Source organism: Zootermopsis nevadensis, unplaced genomic scaffold (assembly GCF_977971745.1).
Source record: "Zootermopsis nevadensis isolate Lab colony 2312 unplaced genomic scaffold, Znev_1.0 Znev_ptg000061l, whole genome shotgun sequence".
NCBI classification, from domain to species: domain Eukaryota; kingdom Metazoa; phylum Arthropoda; class Insecta; order Blattodea; family Termopsidae; genus Zootermopsis; species Zootermopsis nevadensis.
The window spans coordinates 13,320,649-13,340,681 of record NW_028259192.1 but is presented as its reverse complement, the minus strand read 5'-3'; the positions used below and the strand labels follow the sequence as shown (position 1 = coordinate 13,340,681).

The following is a 20,033-nucleotide window of genomic DNA, read 5'->3' as shown; positions in this document are numbered from 1 at the left end:
TTAGCAGGTAAGATGACCGGTCTTCGGATCTAGACTCAAATCCTAAGACTTCCAGACTACAAAGCAAAAGTGTTAAAAATTCAGCCATGTCCTTCTGTAGGTTTCAATGAAACCACTTTTATAATTTGAGAATTTTTCGAGGATTGTGTTTACGTTTGATTCATTGCTGGGCTCTACGTCAATTTGAAACAGTTCAAACGCCTGCATAAACTCTCCCGCTCCACGCGGATGTCGGAGTAGTTGCCGGCGAATCACGGCGATGTCCAGCCCAGAAAGATTTTTGTTTAGATGGTTAATATTGCTTTCCTACTCCCTTATTGGGCTTCCAAGTAGACGTAACGTTGCTTAGCTCAATTTCATGATTGAAGTGTCTCCTTCCACATTTCGTGAAACATTAATTTTGCCATTCAGCAAGTAAGATACAACTATATTCCATTAAATAAGATTTAAGGTTCTGACTGCAACGAGTATGAAGATGGCAGGCTTATGATATATTTCGTCGCGTAGTCTCGTGCGTTAACAGACGTTTCAAAAGATGCGTACTACCTCCATCATGAGGACTATCATCGCCCTTTATAGTCTATTAATCTTGATAAATGTGCTGATGGGAAGGACATACACACACACACATGCATACGAGTGTTCTCTGCTCTCTTTTTTATTGAAGAATATAACTTTGTAACATATGAGTCCATGAACCCTGAGACGCCGAATGGGAAACACTGCTATTTACGTCTATTGTTCCATCATTGTAGTCTGCAGACTGTGTTACCAGAACACAAGCGCGACAGTGTGAGAGGGGAGGGAATCGCAAAACACTGGTACCGTACATGAGTTTCACTTTCACTAACCGATGTCCTCCTTTCCACGCCGAGTTCAATGGCCGCAGGAGCGTGATGTTCAGGTTGTGAGTGTATTTTTTATTATTACCAATGCCAACTACCAGGTAGCTTAAACGTTCCTGGAGCTTTCACTTTCAGTGCCTGCAGGGGACATCCTCCACAACAGTGACAACAGCGACAGTAGTAGCAAAGACCGGATATAATCGGTTATAGACTTATCTTCTGTGGGAAATACTCCACGTCGCACAGAACTCAGAGGATCAACTAACTCCACAGAGAAGATTCTTCCAGAACCTTAAGGTCGCACCGCTGGGCAAGACATTCTACTATTTTTATGCAACCTGAACATTAACTGTTCTGAAAATGGTTGTCTCCTGGGTTGTAAACTACCAGAAGACAGCCATCTTCAGACTGACCGCCGTGAACACAGATCCCGTTTACCTGCACTATTTATAAAGGTTCGCAACTGGACCGAATATAGAACAAGTTAAATTTACTCCATCCCTCACATACTATATTTTAACATTCAAGTTAATATTATCCTCCAATCAACATCTAGTTCTCCCCAGAGTTCTTATTTCTTTAGGTAAAAACTGAATTATTATATGCATTTCAGTTCTGCTACAAGCGCTACATACTAACAAACTTCTTTCACTAATCATTTCTAGGTGAACATTTCTCGCAGATTCTTCTTACGTTATGTAATGACGATGCTTCAACTCTACAGGTTATATAGCGTAATAATGAGACTAGAAGATAATAGTAATTTAGGTAAAGCTTTTGAAGACAAGTGTCCAGTATGAAGATACTGTTCGTCTGAATTGGCTGAGTAACAGAAAGAAAATGTCATGGTTATCAACGTTTCGGGGGAATATAGTACCTCCATATTGAAGAATATTTTACGGCATCACAACCCAGAAAACCACTGTCCATATATTTACTATAGTCTCAAATTTCAAAATATACCACGGAGATTTCAGAGCATATTTCAGAATTGAGTCTTAACTGAGTGATCAAACATTTTCTGCTCTGTAGAATAAGACTAGTTTTCGTGACGGTAAATAAATTCTAGGATGACAATTCGCAGAAATAAAAAAAATAAATTATACATTTCCAAAGAATTCATTAAGTCTTTGAATCCGATACTGTGGATTCAGTACATTTCCGTGGTAGCATTCTTGGAAGTAAATGTACCTAAGTCTATTAATTCTACGGGCAGCCCAGATCGTAGCTGAAAACAGAGAGAATATCTCCCGTGCGAGAACAAAGAATACTATAACAAATAAAAGATTAAAGTTGAATATTTCATAATTTGAGGTGTTTATATTTATTATAATTCATTTTGTTCATGCTCGTGTTTTGAGACGATAAAATTAAATAATGTGAAAAAATACTGGGGCTTTGGTTTGATTCGTTATTTAACGACGTATGGGTTAGCGTAAAACAATAGAAAGACAGCGAATGAGGAATTAAAGAAAACAGTAGTGATATATTTCGAGTCACTATTATAGCATTTGTCTGTAGGATTAAAGAAAATTACGAAATGTCTTAGTCGGTATATTCTTCAGGCCGAGAACTGCATACGAAGCTTCCCGAATATTAATTATGAAAAGTCTCAGGATACACAGCACGTGACGAAAGATGAGATCGGACACAAAATTTTAGTCTGAAAACCATGAGAGAAGAGACTAGTTGGGACACTTGGGTGTAGATCGGAGGATAATATCAAATCGTGTGTAGAAATGTAATGTGGTCAAATGTTTGGGATTGCATCCAAAATATGCCCAAGCGTAAAAAAAACAGCGAAGACAATTTCCACAAGCGGAAAACAAAAAAGGCATTGAAATAATAAGTAGAATGGGCATACATTATATACCATAGCACCAGGATAATGCATTCAATTGCCCAAATTATAGAAATAATTTTACAAAGTAATACAGATATTCGACTAAAGGAATTATGCTACGACGTAACACAAAAATTCAACATTTTATTTGTGCGTGGGAGATCTGAAAGACGCAGTGAAGGACTCTCTTATTGCAGTTCGTAACCTAGCAAGAAACGTGATCATATAAAGTGCATGCTAGTTATTACGCCCCTCTTAGCCTTACGAGAATGACGTAACACGGGCTTTACTTATAGAGACTCTTCACATAATAACTTCGTATTACTTTTCTGTGCATTAACTATGGCCATATGACAACGACATTGCTGGAGAGAAAATGCAATCGGCCCACACATTACTTGGAACTCAAATTAATCCCACGGCCACGGTTTGAACAGAACTATGCAATACTTTTTCATTCGGAGGCTCTATGCTTGTTCGTACGTCAACAAATATAAATACATTGTTAAACTTTATAATTTATTGAAGATATATTATCCCTTCAATTCAAACTGAAGTTTTCAAAATTTCTGTTAATTACAGTACTTTTACCGGCTAACTAATTTGTCTTGTTCTCGGGATATTTAATTGCATATAGTTGAAGACATTCAAAACAATTTGTCCTTCTCGCTTCTATACACTTGTATGCTTCCTTAACAAAACCAACATAACCCATTTCTAGAAACATATGGGCCTACTTCATATCACTGCGATAATGCAGAAAAGCTGTAACTGTTATGACAGCCTCTTAGAGTTTACTAGACTGAGTGCCTGAGGAGATACAGCATTGGGGCATTTACGCCAATCAAATAGGGAGATGAAAATAAAAAAACGAGCGTATTATTATTATTATTATTATTATTATTATTATTATCCCATCTCTTCACCACTTTATGGGGTATGTACTTCTATGTACCCGAGACAGACCTTGTCCCTAAGGTACATAGGGCAGCAGCTATTTCCGGGATACATTTTGTTTTTAATATGTATTACATGTATTATATTATTTTATTTGACGACAGCGTCTTTCGAATGATGTATGAAGTTCCCAAAATTGCAGTTTTCTGAAGTTCCCTGGTGTCGTTTTCGCCCGGGATGTTGGCCAAATATTTCCTGAGCGACCTGGAGACAGTTCCTGTTGCCCCTATAACTACTGGAATTATTTTTGCTTGAACCTTCCACATTCTCTGTATTTCTATGGTCCTTGTATTTCAAGATCTTCTCTACTTCCTTCTTAATCACATTTCTGTCAGTCGGTATTGCTATGTCAATTAAGAGTATTATTATTATTATTATTTACTGTTTGGGGGGATTGCATTACATCTGATCGGAGCTGCTGTACTCCGGTGTATGATAAAGCACCACTAAGACAGACATTTCTTCATTCGTTTTTTAAAATGTTACTCGGGTTAACACGGCTAACAAAGTTAACATGAACGCTTCGCTCCTGAAATACACGATCTATGAGTCATTAGTATATATTAGTTTTTCTAGGCTTGCTGTTTGCTGCTTATTTGTACTCTTCGCCGAATATTATTCTCTTCTTCGAGGTGCTTAAGTCCTTACAGCTGCTAGAAGCCTCGGACTGCTGAACACTTTCCAACGTTTTTCAAATCCTCCGTCAGACGTTTAGTAGAGGTTCTGCCTGTTCAACGCCTCAACAAAACAGCGGACATGCAAAAATTCCTGAAGTTGGATTCGAAATCACGATCTCCGTGTTTGGACTGTGATGATCCACGCCTTGACAACACGGCCACTGTGATTGGCACCAAGTGGCATAGAGCAATAAAATCAATGAGGATGAGTGGATCATGTAGTACGCATCTGGAGATGGGAAATGCACACAAAATCATGATCCAAAAACCAAACGTAGGAGAATATTCTGAAGACCTAGGCGTACAGAATATGAATTGGATTCCACTGGATTATGATAGGGTCCAGTGCTACACTCACATGAAACTTCAGCATCCATACGACCCCAAATTCATTGACTAGCCGAGTAATTATTTTCTCAACACAGACTGTGACAGAACGTAACGACCAACCCGTTAGCACACTTTATTCGTATTCGGAAAATCCTAGGTTCGAATGTCGGCCCAGTGACCTATTATTCCAACTAATGTTACGTGGTTTTACTCTGTAGCACCAGACAGTGTCGGGATAGTACCGATACATTAAATTAGGCTTCCCTCCATATCCTTTCTAGTTCATTATTTACGAGGTGCGATCGGAAAGTTCCAAGACTGTGTCAATAGAGGGCGAACCGGATGTAGTACGAGCTTCTGCCGCTAAGGGGTGCGGCCTACATTCATAGTGAATCAGTGTGCCAGCCGGCATCATCGAATTAGCATTTGTTTCTTAGTTACGGGCGTTTTGGTAGGGCATTACACCGACCCTCCTGCGATTTCGGAATGGCGGATTTTCATGAACAAAGAGTGTGCATCAAATTTTGCCAAAGACTAGCCAAAACGGCTACGGAAACCTATGAAATGCTAAAGCAAGCATTTGGGGAGTCCGCAATGGGTCGTGCACAAACTTTTGTGTGGCATTCACGTTTTAAAACTGGCCGAACCTCTGTCGATGATGACGAGCGTTCTGGACGACCATCTTCGAGCACAACGCCCGAAAATGTTACGAAGATTCGGCAGGCCATTCACGAAGATCGACGTCGTACCATCAACGACTTGTGCGACATTGTTGGGATAGGCTATGGGACCTGTCAGCTGATTCTAAAGGAAGAACTCCACATGCGACGCATCGCAGTTTGTGCCAAGGCTCCTGTCTGAGGACCAGAAGCAGAATCGACTTCTCGTTTGTCAGGAGCTCAAAGATCTTGCCGGATTTAGCTCCGTGTGACTTCCTCCTCTACCCAAAGATGAAAATTCAGCTAAAGGGAAGGAGATTTGAGACGATAGAAGAGATTCAGGCAGAATCGCAGATGGTGCTTGACAGGCTGACAAAGAAAGATTTCCAGGGATGCTTCCAGGCTTGGCAGCGGCGCTGGGATCGTTGTGTTCACTCCCAGGGTAACTACTTCGAGGGTGATGGATGAATTTAATACCTGAGATAAGTGTACGGTTTTTTTATAGGCGCAGTCTTGAAACTTTCCGATCGCACCTCGTGTTATCGGATAATCTGACACTGCAGTCTGAGCTACTGACAGCGTCGTTAAAACCACAATAAATTAAAAGATACATAATTTATTAAATAAATAAGGACTAACAGTTACACCCAAAGGCACTGAAGCAAAAAATAAAAATTCTATAATGATTTCTGGCAACCTCAGCTATGAGTTGAACTTAATTTTCCCAATGCAAACTTCCTATAAAGAAAAAATAAAATCAGTGCCACCACAATGATAAACAACCTATATTTTCTGCAAAAAAAGAATACACGTAATTCAGCGAACATTTGCTCCAATACAATATACTGCACTTTGGAGTAAACAAAATACATCCTGTGCTTAGTTCAAGCTAGATGCATTACAGAAAAAAGCATGACGTGGCCAATGCAACAAGTGGAATTGCACGCAGCTCTTAACCTCGACTGGAAACATCTTGTTTGCACTCAGGTGTTACCTGATTCGACTGTGGGGTCAGAACATGGCTTACTATGCATTATTCTGAATAAACATGGACGAGGTAGTGGGGGTATTTACAATGAGGTTCTCCAGAAAATAAAACTGTTTATATATAAAATAGGACAACAGAGAAGCGAGAAACACGTTACGTTACATTGAAAAAGCTGAGACTGAGGCAAATAAATTAGAAGAAGAATGTCCATGTTGCGCATTAATATACATATCGGCCTTCCGTCTTAAAAGAATTCTGTAATGGATTAAGTAATTTATATATTCATTTATAATCCTGAAGACAAAGTAGAAAATAAGTCTATGAAGGATCAGAATAAGGTCAACGTTTAACGGTGACAGAACAAGACGAAGGACCAAGATCTTGCGTGTTCGGAACGAACTTGAAGGTCCAGACCATGAAGATGAAGTGGGAACTACAAGTGAAAAACATAATTCACAATGGGCTGAGGGATATAACAGAAGAGTTTCGGAATTCTGAAAGCCACTTCCCTGGTGGTAATGAAACAAACTGAATGACTGTATCCCACGTATTGACCTCAGCTAGTGTATCAATTCACTGGAGTGCAGTTCTGATGTAAAAGACACGCCGTAAATCGCCCGTAAGAGGACGTTCGGAAAGAGGTCTCTCAGCTAAAATATCATGTGCATGTTTTCCCCTTCCGGACTACATGTCCAGCCAATCGTAACATTTTTCAATTTGACAGCTTTAGCAATAATAAGTGAATTGTAGACATGTAACAAATAATAATTAGCTGTGGATTACTGGGCATTTACCGGATCCGATTCAATAAATCTAATGTTACAACATACCGTATAGACGAATGACACAACTCCATGTACTTTATACATGACACTTTTCGACTAAACGGCAAAAAGATATACACCAGCGGTTCTCAGATTTTCAAGTCATGGAACCATTTTCTACTTACGATACTGACTAGAGTGTCGGGGGGTTATAAATGACAACAGTTAATTGAAACTCCATGTCAGTTTATTAGAAATTTTACAAAGTTATCATTGCGAATAGGTGCGCATATTTCTCAATAAATGTTTTAGCAAATTCGTTGATTTGTTATTCCTAGGCCTCCCCGCAAATAACGCCGTATGGAAGTTTTCTAGCAAAATTCTTCCAGACTTTTGCCATTAAGGATTAATTTTAAATTTGCTACATGGTTACAACATCGTTTTGTAAACTATGTTCATTGAGTTTGCTACCTTGGAATAATCCTGTGTAGCAAAAATGGAGTGTAAAGTCGGGAAGAAATTTCGCCAAAAGTGTCAAACAGAGTTATTCGAAAGAGCTCGTTGCTCACAAACAAATTATTTTAATTATTCTTTCCGTCATAAAGAGCGATGTAATACTCCCACAATGTACGTTGTGTGTATACAATAGATCCGCTATCGGCGGGTTGAAGAACAATTTATAAAATTTTACATTATTACATTTCTTACACTGTTTTAATTGTATGTGATTTATGTTTTCACCGTCAGATAAATTAACCCTTCAATGTTAGCATGGGGAAAAAATCACAGCAGACGCTTATTTAACTTCAAATTTCACGCAGTATATTTCGAAATGACTAAAGAGTGTGAGTTTTATTTTGTGAACTACCCGACATCTCAGAATTAGAAAATATGTCTGAGATGTCTCTGTCAGTGGACTGAGGATAAAAAACTGGGCGATTTGGAGTCTATTCTCGGCTGTAGCTGGTTTGACTATTCTCCGCCACATCACTCTGCCTTCAATACAACTGTTACCACCGTTCAAATGACTGAAGCATCGTCAGTGCATATAGGTTAAGTAAATATGACACCATTTGCTGAAGAAGTCTGCTCTGACGGAGGTCGTGCTTTTAATACACAAAGGCAAATGTGCATAGTGTAAATAAATTGTGCAAACTTACATTGCATTTGTACTTGATTATAAGGCCACTACTGGGATGGTTACTACTCGAAAACTGATGTAAAATTCCTGTATTAATAACTGCGGAAAAACTATGCTAAATTTAATTTATTCACTGTAAGTCTAGCCTAGACACATCAGAGGCGAAGCTCCAATAGAGAAATTAGATTTTGATGACGTGCTGACTGTACGGCCGCATTATAAACAACTGTAGATGTGTATCATAAAATGACGATTAGAAGATAAGTACTTACAAAGAAAAAGTTCCACTAACTGCCTAACTCCACGGGGCAGATTTCTCAAGAATATAACACCTAACCCGTTACGAAATCCTCCGCCTTTTATGGAACCCGAAATTTAATTTCATTTCATTTCCGCATTTACAAGAGCCAGATATTTGTCCCTATCTGTCCTGAGTCAGATGAATTCAGTCCACAAACGTACACCCTACTTTTAAGATATATTTAATATTACTCTTCAATCTACGCCTAGGTCTCCCAAGTGGTCTCGTCCCTTTATGTTTTCGGAGTGAAACTTAGTATAAATTTCTGATCTCCCCATGCCTGACACATAACCTGCCAACCTTATCATTCTTCACTTGACCAAAGTGACAATATTTGGTGAAGAATGTTCTCCAAATTATAAAGTACTTTTCTCCAGTCTTTTACTTCTTCCCTTTTGTCTTCAGCACCCTGTTCTCAGACCCATAAAATCTGTCTTCTACCTCAGAGTTGATAACAAGACCCATTTATTTGAACGGCCATGGGCTTCAACCCCGGCCTCTGCTTTTGAACACCTGAGCCATGGTACGATGACTGTACATCCGGTCTGATTTCATAATACCGGTACTTCGCAACTCCGGTGATTGTTCAAATCAAACGATATATCAACTTCACAGCATCAAATAAAGGTAGAAATTGGCTAGTTCAGAATCAGAAGCCATATCCCCCATCTCACAGGACTCCCTATTTCTGAGGCCAACCGATCTGGATTTAAAATTGTTTGTGATATCCAAATTCGCAGCAGACGTGTCAGTCATCCTTTAGTTCTTGGATTCTTTGCAACAAGGCAAATAATTCTCATTTGTACTTGTTTTGTGCATGACCATAAAACTATGCGATGCACACATCTTTTCAAATTGTTTTCCGCAAATTTATTCCAACATGGCTTCTTCTAGGATGTTGCGCCGTGTGGTCTGGTAGATACTGTCAGACGCTTCAGAGGATATTATTGCTTCCATCACCAGGGTGATTAATAAACTGAGAGCTCAAAAGTTGAGTTTGGTATAGGGAAGACTTGAACAAGGCTGTCTGTAGCTTGTCCACACAATATCTGTCCCTTGCTTGGATGATAATTCCATTAGTTTCAAACATGGCGACCAAATATATAACATCATTGTCGGAATATCATTTTCTGCCGTTCTGCACGCAGAGGACGAGGATTTCCGTTAGGTTGCTGAGCCTGCTCTCTCTCTCTCTCGCTCTCTCTGTCTGTCACTCCTCGCTCGTAACGGGACCTGGAGTGTAGCGTTGAAGCTCCACTGACTTCACGCTCGGTCCCGTTCGGTATCCCAGCACGCCAATGAGTTTTGGATGCACAGTAAATATGGCCAAGTCCTCCTTAACCACAAACTCGTGTCTTGTCAACTGCACGCGCGTTGAACGGTAAAATAATGTGATTAAGAAGAATCGATAGTGGTCTATTTTAATTCATTTTCTTGCCATTTGCTTCACTGTCACATGCCTAGCTGTTCACAAGCTATCGTCACCATACCGAAAATACAGATTTAACATGTCGCCATGTTGTTAATTCACATCATACAAAGATCATATCTTACAGATGCTGTATATTTTTAGATCTCATAAACGTCCTCAGCAATAATGTTACTCTCACAAGCTCGAACGACCGCTACGTTGGTAAGAAATTAGTAAGTACAAAGGTATTCTGTGTAAGATCTACTGGAATGATGAAAATCCATTATTGGATCATAAGTTTATTAGGATGAAACAGAAAATGGGACTAGATAATACCACAAGCCTCGGAACATAATATTTCCAATCCAGAAATACGATGTTATAGCTTTAAATGTGCACGTTTTCTCGTAATTTCCCATATTTACGCGTTTTATGACTACGGATGGTTCTGTCAGCAACGTATCTGTGTGTCATCTGTAACGCACACGGACTTAATGAAAACCCGTCCAGCAGTTATTGAGTTGTTATATGCGGATAGACGGACAGATAGACTGTGAAGTTAATCGGCGTACTTTTGTACCTTTCCGTTGCGATCACACCAAAATGTACCTGTATAACGAAAAGACTTCATTACCACAGTTTTATACTAGACTCTCATCCCCAACGCAACTAGTACAATTTGTGTTGAGTGCAGTTTCTAATTGTGTGGAAGCGTAGGGTGGTTGGTGACCTCGGACGCACCGCTGTGTCCCAGGTGTATTTACACAATTAATTAGCTGATTAATTAATGGAGATGTGATGCAAATGCAATATTCATAGTGTCCTACAGGGTGGGAAACACTTAACCAAACCTCCCCTCTTCCTTCTCACGAAGAGTGACAGCTGGTTAAGATACACCCTAGGATCGGCGTAACGTCTAGAGATCCCGACTTCGATCTTGATTCGCAGGCCTGTAGTTCTGACTGAAGTTCTCGTTTAGAGCGAAAGGCGATGGCTACGCCTGTCTGATACTGTTAGAGGGAAAGACTGAAACGAGGTGGAATTACCTTTTTGTTGTGCTTAATAAAGATCACTGCAGTTATGTAAAGCTTCGTTGGTATAGTTTTATTCTCCGCTCAGTATATACGGTTATCTCTCTAGGCAACTTCGGCCCTTCGATGAGTTAGCTACTAAATGGTCAGCTTCAGAGAATTTCGGTTGTTTCCCTTGCAGCTGTCAAATGACAGGAATTGTGAATAATGAATTTGGAACGGTGTTTATGTGGCTATAGTTTGTTTTAAGTAACGGTTCCATCGTTTGTATGGCGCGACACAGAGAAGACAGTGAACGTTATAAGGTAAAAATTAAAAAGTCAATTTTGTCTCTGCGTCTTAAGTAGCAAACCGAAAAATCGTAAGCAAAAATCCGTGTACAGTTCCACTTGTTTTCTTTCAGAAGCAGACAGAAGTAAGAGACAACTTTTATGCTCCAGGCGGCTTTACCACCGGAACCCACTGGATAGAAGTTTGGTGGGCCCCAGAGCCAGGATAAACATGGCGGCAAGAAAAGAATGCTCCGTCCCAGTCACCCAGCCCGCAGGAAATCATTGACTGATCTATCGTGATTCTTAATTATGAATGATTCCTACTTTATTTGACGACGTCATTTTAACATTACTGGTTGCGTACCGTCGAATTGCGAAATGAATGTTGGTCTGACTGTTGAACTGAGACAGCTGTGGATGGAAGCGGTGTTAGCCTATTGCATCGTAATATATTGTCTCTTCCTGGAAAGACTTATTCAAATTACGAACAACCGCAGTCAGAACAACCGCCTTCCAGACACAGATGTTGACTCGGGCGGGACCTTCTACGTACGAATCAGGAAGTAACACCATACTACGACATTCGGTACAGTAGCTAGAGGTTCTGTGTCCTCCGCGATCCTGGCCTTGTCTCAGCCTACAGCCAGCGGAAGAGTTTTCGGTGCGAATCTGTCAGTCCTGATTTATTAATGGGAAGCTTCGGTCCACTGGTTACTGTCCCAGTTAAGCAACAGAGATAAACGTAATTAACACTAACACTGCAGTAACACAACCGGAAGTTTCAGCACAGCTAATACTAAAGCCCGATAAATTATGAAGATTATATTCCAAGTTCCCAAAATCGCCCGTTTGAATCAATTAATACATTTCAAACACGACCGCCCGCCAAAGTCGTCTTTGAAAGCCTGGACTACGCGGCATTACAACCCATCTACGCAGCTTGCAAGCATTTCTTATCTAAAATTCTTAATACCCGTGATTCACATTCACATACAAGGTTAGGTTTCGACAAAATATTTTAAAAACTTTATTTTACATCCATTCCCATGCTTCTCCCGAAATTCCTCTTATTCATTCCTTTAATTTATTTATATTTTTATGTTTTCTTCAAAGTCCACGCTCATGCCATATTTTACATCTCATATATTTAAATGCAGATATCGATTCAGCATTTTTTCCGCCTATTACAACATTTACCTTATTTGATTGCTTAGCCATCGTTTTTGTTTATCTTCTCGAAGTTCATATTATACTACTTCATAGCTTCAATGGATTTCGTAGGTCATCTATGTTTTCCATCAGCAATAGTTGGTCGTCTATGGGCAATATGGTGGGTATAGAGCAATTAACCTTTGTCTCCCTTATGTAGGGTCACTCAGCTTCCACTTCCTTAACCTTTCATTAATGTGCAGATCAAATAAGCAGAGCCACAGAACGTATCCCAGTCGAAAGCCTCTATTGATACAGAGAGGTTTATGGGTCATTTTGTTTTGGTTAGTTGCTGCAGAAATATTAGTGTTTATTTTCAAAGATTTTAGTGGTTGTAATAAGTTTATTGGTATTTCATAGATAAACTTGTCATAGTTTCAGTTGCAGTCAACTGTACCACAAGTTTCTTCATAATCAAAAAAGACTGGGCACAGAGGACCAACCCTGTCTTCCCCATTACCTGCTTCAGCATGAAAACAGTACTTGTATAAGATGTACAAATGTTAATATCGCAGCTTTCCCTGTACCTAAATACCACATCATAAAGATGTCTGAAGGAGTGGGGGTAAATTCTCCACTGAACGGGAGTTGTAACCTTCAGGCTCCGACCGCGTTAACTCTTTACCCAGTAGATTGGGAAGGTTAGCCAGACTTTAACCAAGTCAGGACAAGGTGGAGACGAGAAAAACCTGCACCTGTTGGAAACCGAATCCTGTCACTCAGCCTGTTGACAGTCACTGAATTAGTGCAAGCAATTTTGTTTAATAAGTTATCATTAATTTTAAAATGTTCTTCTAATGATTATAAATGACAATGTGTATTTCGTCGCACTCAATTAACGGTAAAAGAACTCTTCTCGATGTAAAGGTTCAACAGTTATTCATACAATTTTATTATTTTAAATGAAAATGAACAATTTTCAAAATGCTCTGCTTATAATATATATATACATATATATATATATATATATATATGTGTGTGTGTGTGTGTGTGTGTGTGTGTGTGTGTGTGTGAGTTCATTACCGGTTAATAATTTCATAACTTGCGACTTGTTGGAAGTTAGATAAGGTGCACGATGTTCATTGTGTCTCAACTTAACTTTTGCTTCCTCGTATATCGATTTTAGACAGAAGAAACATGAATGCTGAACTTTCATTGGACGAAAAACTAACCAAATCATTATATACAATAAACCAATTTAATATCCTGTGCATCATAGAGTAGTTTATTCGAAATATAAATATATATATTATAGTGATGAATATAATCAATTCGTTGCATCATATATTTTGGTTAGACTGTATTCGTGAGAAATCATACTGCGCAGTATCGTATATACAGCATAACATTGAGTACTTCCAGCATGAGAAGGCCATCTTTCCAGGGTTTCAAACACTGAAGGTTAATATCTGAACATGTTGAAGACTGAAAACACGGCAACAATGTTAAATAATTTTGCACATTTCTAAAATGCGGAAGTACTGGAAATCTGCAAGTTGTGTGCAGACTTAAACAGTTAAAATATCACGAAATAAATGTATAAAAGACGTGCAGCGGAAGTATGGCTGTGTAGGTATATATTAACATAAAGGAATCAGCGGTCCAATTGCAAATTAAATGAAGCCTTTGACCCAGTCAAAAATCGAACCTCAATTTCAAAAACAGTACCAGTAACAAATACAATGGCGCAAAAGTCGTACGAAGTAAAAAGTCAACGCTGTAACTGTCGGTGTTCGTCATATGGGTTATAACACCCTGCAGACGTATAGGCCAATACCATCGTTTCGGAAGAAAATACTGCTTCCATCTTCAGAGATAAATTTCTTTACTAGCCGAACACTATTAACTTTTCAAGAAAGACGCTACTCCACGCAGTTAGCTCATAAACAGCGTAAATAACAGATATATGGAACTTAGTGCACTGTATGAAACAAACACTGAACTGCTGTTATTCAAGCATTAAAATTCAGGTCCTACAACTGAAGATTTGTATTTCCTATTATTTACTACAGTGGCCTCACATGATGATAAGGCTTGCAAATACACATGGAGATTGCTTTAAGCACTGAACCACGCACTGTAGCGACGAAACAGAGGTCGGCACACATTGTTTTATGCATTAAACCGTACATGGCCACATACCAATAAATAGAGAGAACGAAATTAAACGGAACACAAAACAAATGGTTTTTGTACATGAGATTCATAAAGTTCTTTTAAAACTAAGGGTAAAAATCTAAGATCGTGTCGTATGTAGGCCTATGCTTAGTTATTTCGGATCGTAATCCTGAAAAATACTTCTATACCAATTCTAAAATAAAATGACATCCCAGTTAACTAATTATGTAAAAAAATCTTTATTATCAAATGCTTCTCTGTGTGAGTGTGTGCCATTAGACAAAGGGAAATTTACTCATGATTCATGAACAAAATGGCGATGGCTTGAAGATGGAACCTGCTGAGAAAGTGAAAGTTCCTCTCCCTTTATGTTATTACAGTCCAGTGCGATCAACAAGGAGAGCTGCAAAAGCGTTTAAACTGAAATTAATAACGCAGATACACTAAAATATACTTAATTATTCATTTAAAACGTTCTATTCAGACGACTGCAACCGAAGAAAGCATGGGATGACTTAAAACACGTTAATAATACCGCATGTAGGAACTATCGCTTCATTCGCACGCTAGTAACATTCCCCAAATCAACTAACATACAATTTGCACACATAACAGGGAATCATGTGCTTAATTTGTTTTGAAATATTGCCATTTTGAATCATATTTTTATTTCGAGAAATAAATAATTGTATTCCAAAATTGAAATTTCACCTGTCATTTCAGAAGTCTGTAGTCTACTTCTACAGAACCTACCACAAATCAGACAGACAGGCAGACAGATAGTTGTACATATATGCTCGTTTCACCAAAACTTAAGAGTATTATGACTTTATGTAATACTCAGCAACGTTCATTAGGAGTATAATGCTAATCACCAGTTTTAAGGCATTTTCGGAAATCCGGCAGGATCACAAAACAAATAGAGGTATTTCGAACTTCATTTTCTTTCTTGTGTGTGTAGGTTCCAATCCTAGTCTTATTTTATAGGATGAATAATCATAGCTTTTTCAATTAAAGTATTTTCAGTGCTTTAAAAAATTTCCTACCATCGAATAAATGCCCAACTTACTGTTCATTCAATAAAAACTTTATAAGTGTTCTTAATATTATAAAATGATGAACCTGAATAGAAAGATTTTAAGGCAGTATCTCATTCATCCATAGGAAAACCATAAGTGTACTCAGAAATAAACATCTCATCGAAAACGAGAATACTACAAAAATGCAAAATGTTTAAATAAATCATACGTATTTACAAGTAAGTGAAATTATTTAAAGCGTAACAATTTTGTGATTGGTATGAGCTTTATTTGAACTTGCTAGACTAATATTAAGTGTCACTTGAGCTACGATGATCAGTGACTGCTAACTTCAAACTGTAGGACGCTTTTAAAGATTAGTATAGATTGAGAGAAAAATTAAGGGTTACATCACAAGCACTAATTCGGTACATGCAAATTCTATGGAAACACCTACTAAAGCAGAATTTGAAACAATAACTACTTCAGGTAAAAACATGTCCATCACATCATGTTGGTCGTATCTTGACTAGAGCTATATTAACATCGGTGAAAGCAGGAGAAGCCAGTGGTATGTATGATGGCGGAAGTAATATAGTGGCCAAAAATGAAAGTCGATACAGGCTACGTATTTCACAGAACCCTACACTACTGACAATGCAAGTCATTTTACAAACCTTTCTAGATGAAAAGATGTCATTATCCTGTCGATGATGCCAGATATACATTCCTTCTTCTATTCTACTTTTTAACGCATCACTACAAGTATCCACCAGTACTGCTTCAGCACAAACAAACAACCTTCCGCACAGTTATGTTGGCAATGTGCACACTCACTCACTTGTTCTGCTCAGCTCCCACGATCACTCTCACCAGATAATATCCTTTTCCATGTCCATTGCATCCAGGAGACGCCATAAAATATAATTAAAAATTCAACTGCATCAGGCTGTAGCCAGCCCACTTGTTGTAATCACATGCATTTTCACTCAGGTGATTCAGTATTTCCTCGTATTTGCGTTCATGGCGAAATATAGTACAAGAAATTCATGTATAATTCATACTCAGACATAACCAACAAATACCGCTATGAAAAGTGTCAATCTTACACGCGCGTTGAAGTCACCACAACTATAACTTGTAATATTTTTTGAAAAAAGTATTTATATATTAATTTGTTCTTGCTGCGGATACTACGTATAATTTCATTGCTCAGAGTACGTCTTCACGTCGCACTAAGTACTAAAATTAACACGAGATTGGAGTATAAAACTAATAGTTTCAAGTCCTCTTTCATGACTTGCTTCATTGAAAGTAATATTAATTGTATGTTGTTACTCTGAGTTTTGCGGATTACGTTAAAATAGTTTGATGACTTTTCGGTGCTGTATTTTACTATTCACTAAATTACAATGAAGCATTCACAGCTAATCTGTCAAATATTCAGCAGCTTCTCTTTACCTACAGGCCAAAGGTTTATGTTCTTAATAACAAATATCACTTAATGGTAACTATTGATTAGATCACTTAATAGAACATCGAGATATAACGCAGTTTCCAAATTCTTAATACAGCCTCAAACAGTCACCACAAATAAACAAATCATATATACATTAATTTTCTTCAAAATATACAAATGTCAGTTTGTACTTCTCTGGTATTTTCCTCTTTCCATCATCACTTTCACGTCGACTGATTCTATAAAGAAACAGCATACATAAATAACAATCACTCGACATCATTTCCGGAAAACAACTTTAACAATCACTTCCGTAGAGAAACATTGTTTTGATCCAAGCAGTTTTCCGTTTTGGCGCGTAGTTCAATTGTTACGACGAACGCGAAGCTGAACACAGTGCTGGTACTGCAATATCAAGATTCTGCGTCCTACCTGGGCCAAAGTAGGGCACGGACTGAGTACTAGCGGCGTTGGCCGAACAAACAGTAGCGGTTGTAGCAGTGGGGAACAGGTACACCCGAGCATCACACTTTCTCCGTTACTAGTTCGCTCGCAGACCAGCTTTCAATTCTCCACAAGAAATACATGGCAGATGATCAAAGCGAGCCCTTGGCCGCGACTAGAACCCTTTCAACTCTTGCACAACTTGAGGATGATAACCTCTAAATGCCAAATGTTCAATTCTGGAAAAAAGAAACCCTAAAGACATTGCATCATAAAATATTTACCAGAAAAGGGTGACAGGTCTGTGATGTACTTATAACTGGTGGGTAATTTGTTGGAGAACAACTAGAAGATCGTGGTTCTACCCATAGCAGGTCTGAAAGGCGTTCAAAGAGAACCAGACTCGAAAGTAACTTTGATATGACGTCCAAACAATGGAAGATATTTATCTCCTTGTTCCAGTTCTTCATCCTCTGACTCCACAGCTACAGATCAACGATTATTTTACAAATGCAGGCAAGAGAGTATAGGAGAGCCATCTTACCAACTTCTACGTAATTAAATAAATTATTCTGGGTCCCTACAGACTGAGTCGATGTGATTTGTGTCACGCAGTAAGCTCATATGGACAGACGGTTGATCTTGAAACCTAACTGCCGAGACCTGAGCGCTATGCGCACAACGTTATCACACAACACCTACGGGATAAAAAATGCTGATTTCTTTAAAACGGCCTACCTCTAAGGTACTTGCTAATAGGCAACAACCGAACAATGAGGTAGTGATTAGAATATGTGCATTATTATGTCGCTTTGAACCACGGTGAAAAAGTCTTATCAACGTTTCCAAAGTAATTATACTTCAAAGGCAAAATTCAACTTTTCTAAATTACATGTTCTACAAAAATCTGCAAGATAGTGTAATTGCGTCATATTGTGAATATTATATCAATTATTTATTTTAATCCGTCTGATCACAATATAATTTTATTTAAAATTTATTATAATTAAGATAATAAAATATCATTCATGTTCCTTATCGATTGATCGATTTACATTTCGGAACATTTACACAACATGTTTCAGTTTTTATAAAACCATCATCAGGTGTAAAATATATCTAAGAGCTTAAAACTCAATTATGATTTCTGTAGTTTTTTGGTGATGTTTCATTACATTTGTTTTTCATATTTGGGCGAAGGTGTTGTTTTTCTTAAATGTTATTAGATGTACATATCGGCCAAAGATGTAGGAGTGAGTGTCCCGATATGTCCAGAAGTACTAGTGTCTTCGAATAGGTGTGGGTCAATACATCACCAAAAAACTACAGAAATCATAATTGAGTTTTAAGCTCTTAGATATATTTTACACCTGATGATGATTTTATAAAAACTGAAACATGTTGTGTAAATGTTCCGAAATGTAAATCGATCAGTCGATAAGAAACATGAATGATATTTTATTATCTTAATTATAAGAAATTTTAAATAAAATTATATTGTGATCAGACGGATTAAAATAAATAATTGAAAAATCTGCAAGTATCTTTCAGGTCGTAAGTGAGAACATGGTCCACCAACCTACCAGGATATCTTAGGATGCTTTCCCACAAACCATAATTTCTATATGCACGTGTACTCCTTGCCTTGGGATATTCCACCGGAACCCAAGCACAGCAAGATGTAAACTGGCGATAACGGTTCAGTTGTTCTTCGTATAACCATTTTAGTTAATTTTTCTTTTATCGACCACAGTTCACATTTGAATAACAGTGATTCGCATTGCGAACTAATCATTACAAATAATACAAACGGTATTATGTCATTCAAGAATTTTGGATAATCGAGTTAACAATTTAAGAATTGAATTAACAGGCAGTCATCTCCATGAAGATGCGACACTTCATTCAGTAAAATCTTCGGACCTTATTATCCCCTCAGGGTTCTATATAATATTAAGATATAGCACCGTCCAACAGAACGTCGTTCTGATTTATCTTCCATCCTCTATCACACGGAAAACCTCTCTTGCAGACTGCTGAGAGCATGGATATTTTCTAGGCTAATTTAATATCAGCTCTTGGACTGCTGTTCGCAATCGTGATAAACATAATCGACCTTCTTTAGTACCAAGGCCCTTTATTAAAATGAAAGCTGTCTAAAGTCTCAGACATGGCGTCTGCTACCAGAGAGGATTAAATCTGTTGCTCTGGAAATAAAGTAGGCCATGCAAATAAGGCATATTTTTATGTCCGTGTTGTTCTGTGAATGTCTCGAATTATGTCAACTGGACGTACCTTTCTGTAGAAATGAATCAACATCGTGATAACAATTTAGATAATGTACAACAGAAAGAGTAATTTATCAGTCGCTGTTGCATAAAGGCACGTGTAATTGTTGCGGGAAGAATGGACTGACCGACAGATTATTTAACACGGAGTTGAACTTCTGTAGCGACAGTAAGTAAAGTAAAGTTTGTCCCACTATACGCCATGTAGGCGTTTGGGGTGAGTGGAGGTATAGCTCCTCTCTTCCTTGACCTCGGCACTAGATGGGGGTGAGTGGTC

General features: G+C 38.2%; 1 protein-coding gene across 4 annotated transcripts in view; it reads right to left on the bottom strand.

The window, feature by feature from the left end:
• The window catches only part of Hr4 (nuclear hormone receptor 4), a 206,375-nt gene that overhangs the window by 52,582 nt on the left and 133,760 nt on the right, over positions 1-20,033 (bottom strand). Inside the window, exon 1 of one of the 4 annotated variants that reach the window (XM_087340087.1) lies at positions 16,243-17,477. The exons of the other annotated variants lie outside the window; for them this stretch is intronic. The gene's annotated coding sequence lies outside the window, so the exon portion shown is untranslated. Of the gene's footprint in view, positions 1-16,242; positions 17,478-20,033 lie in introns of those variants that run through there. 4 annotated transcript variants of the gene reach the window in all.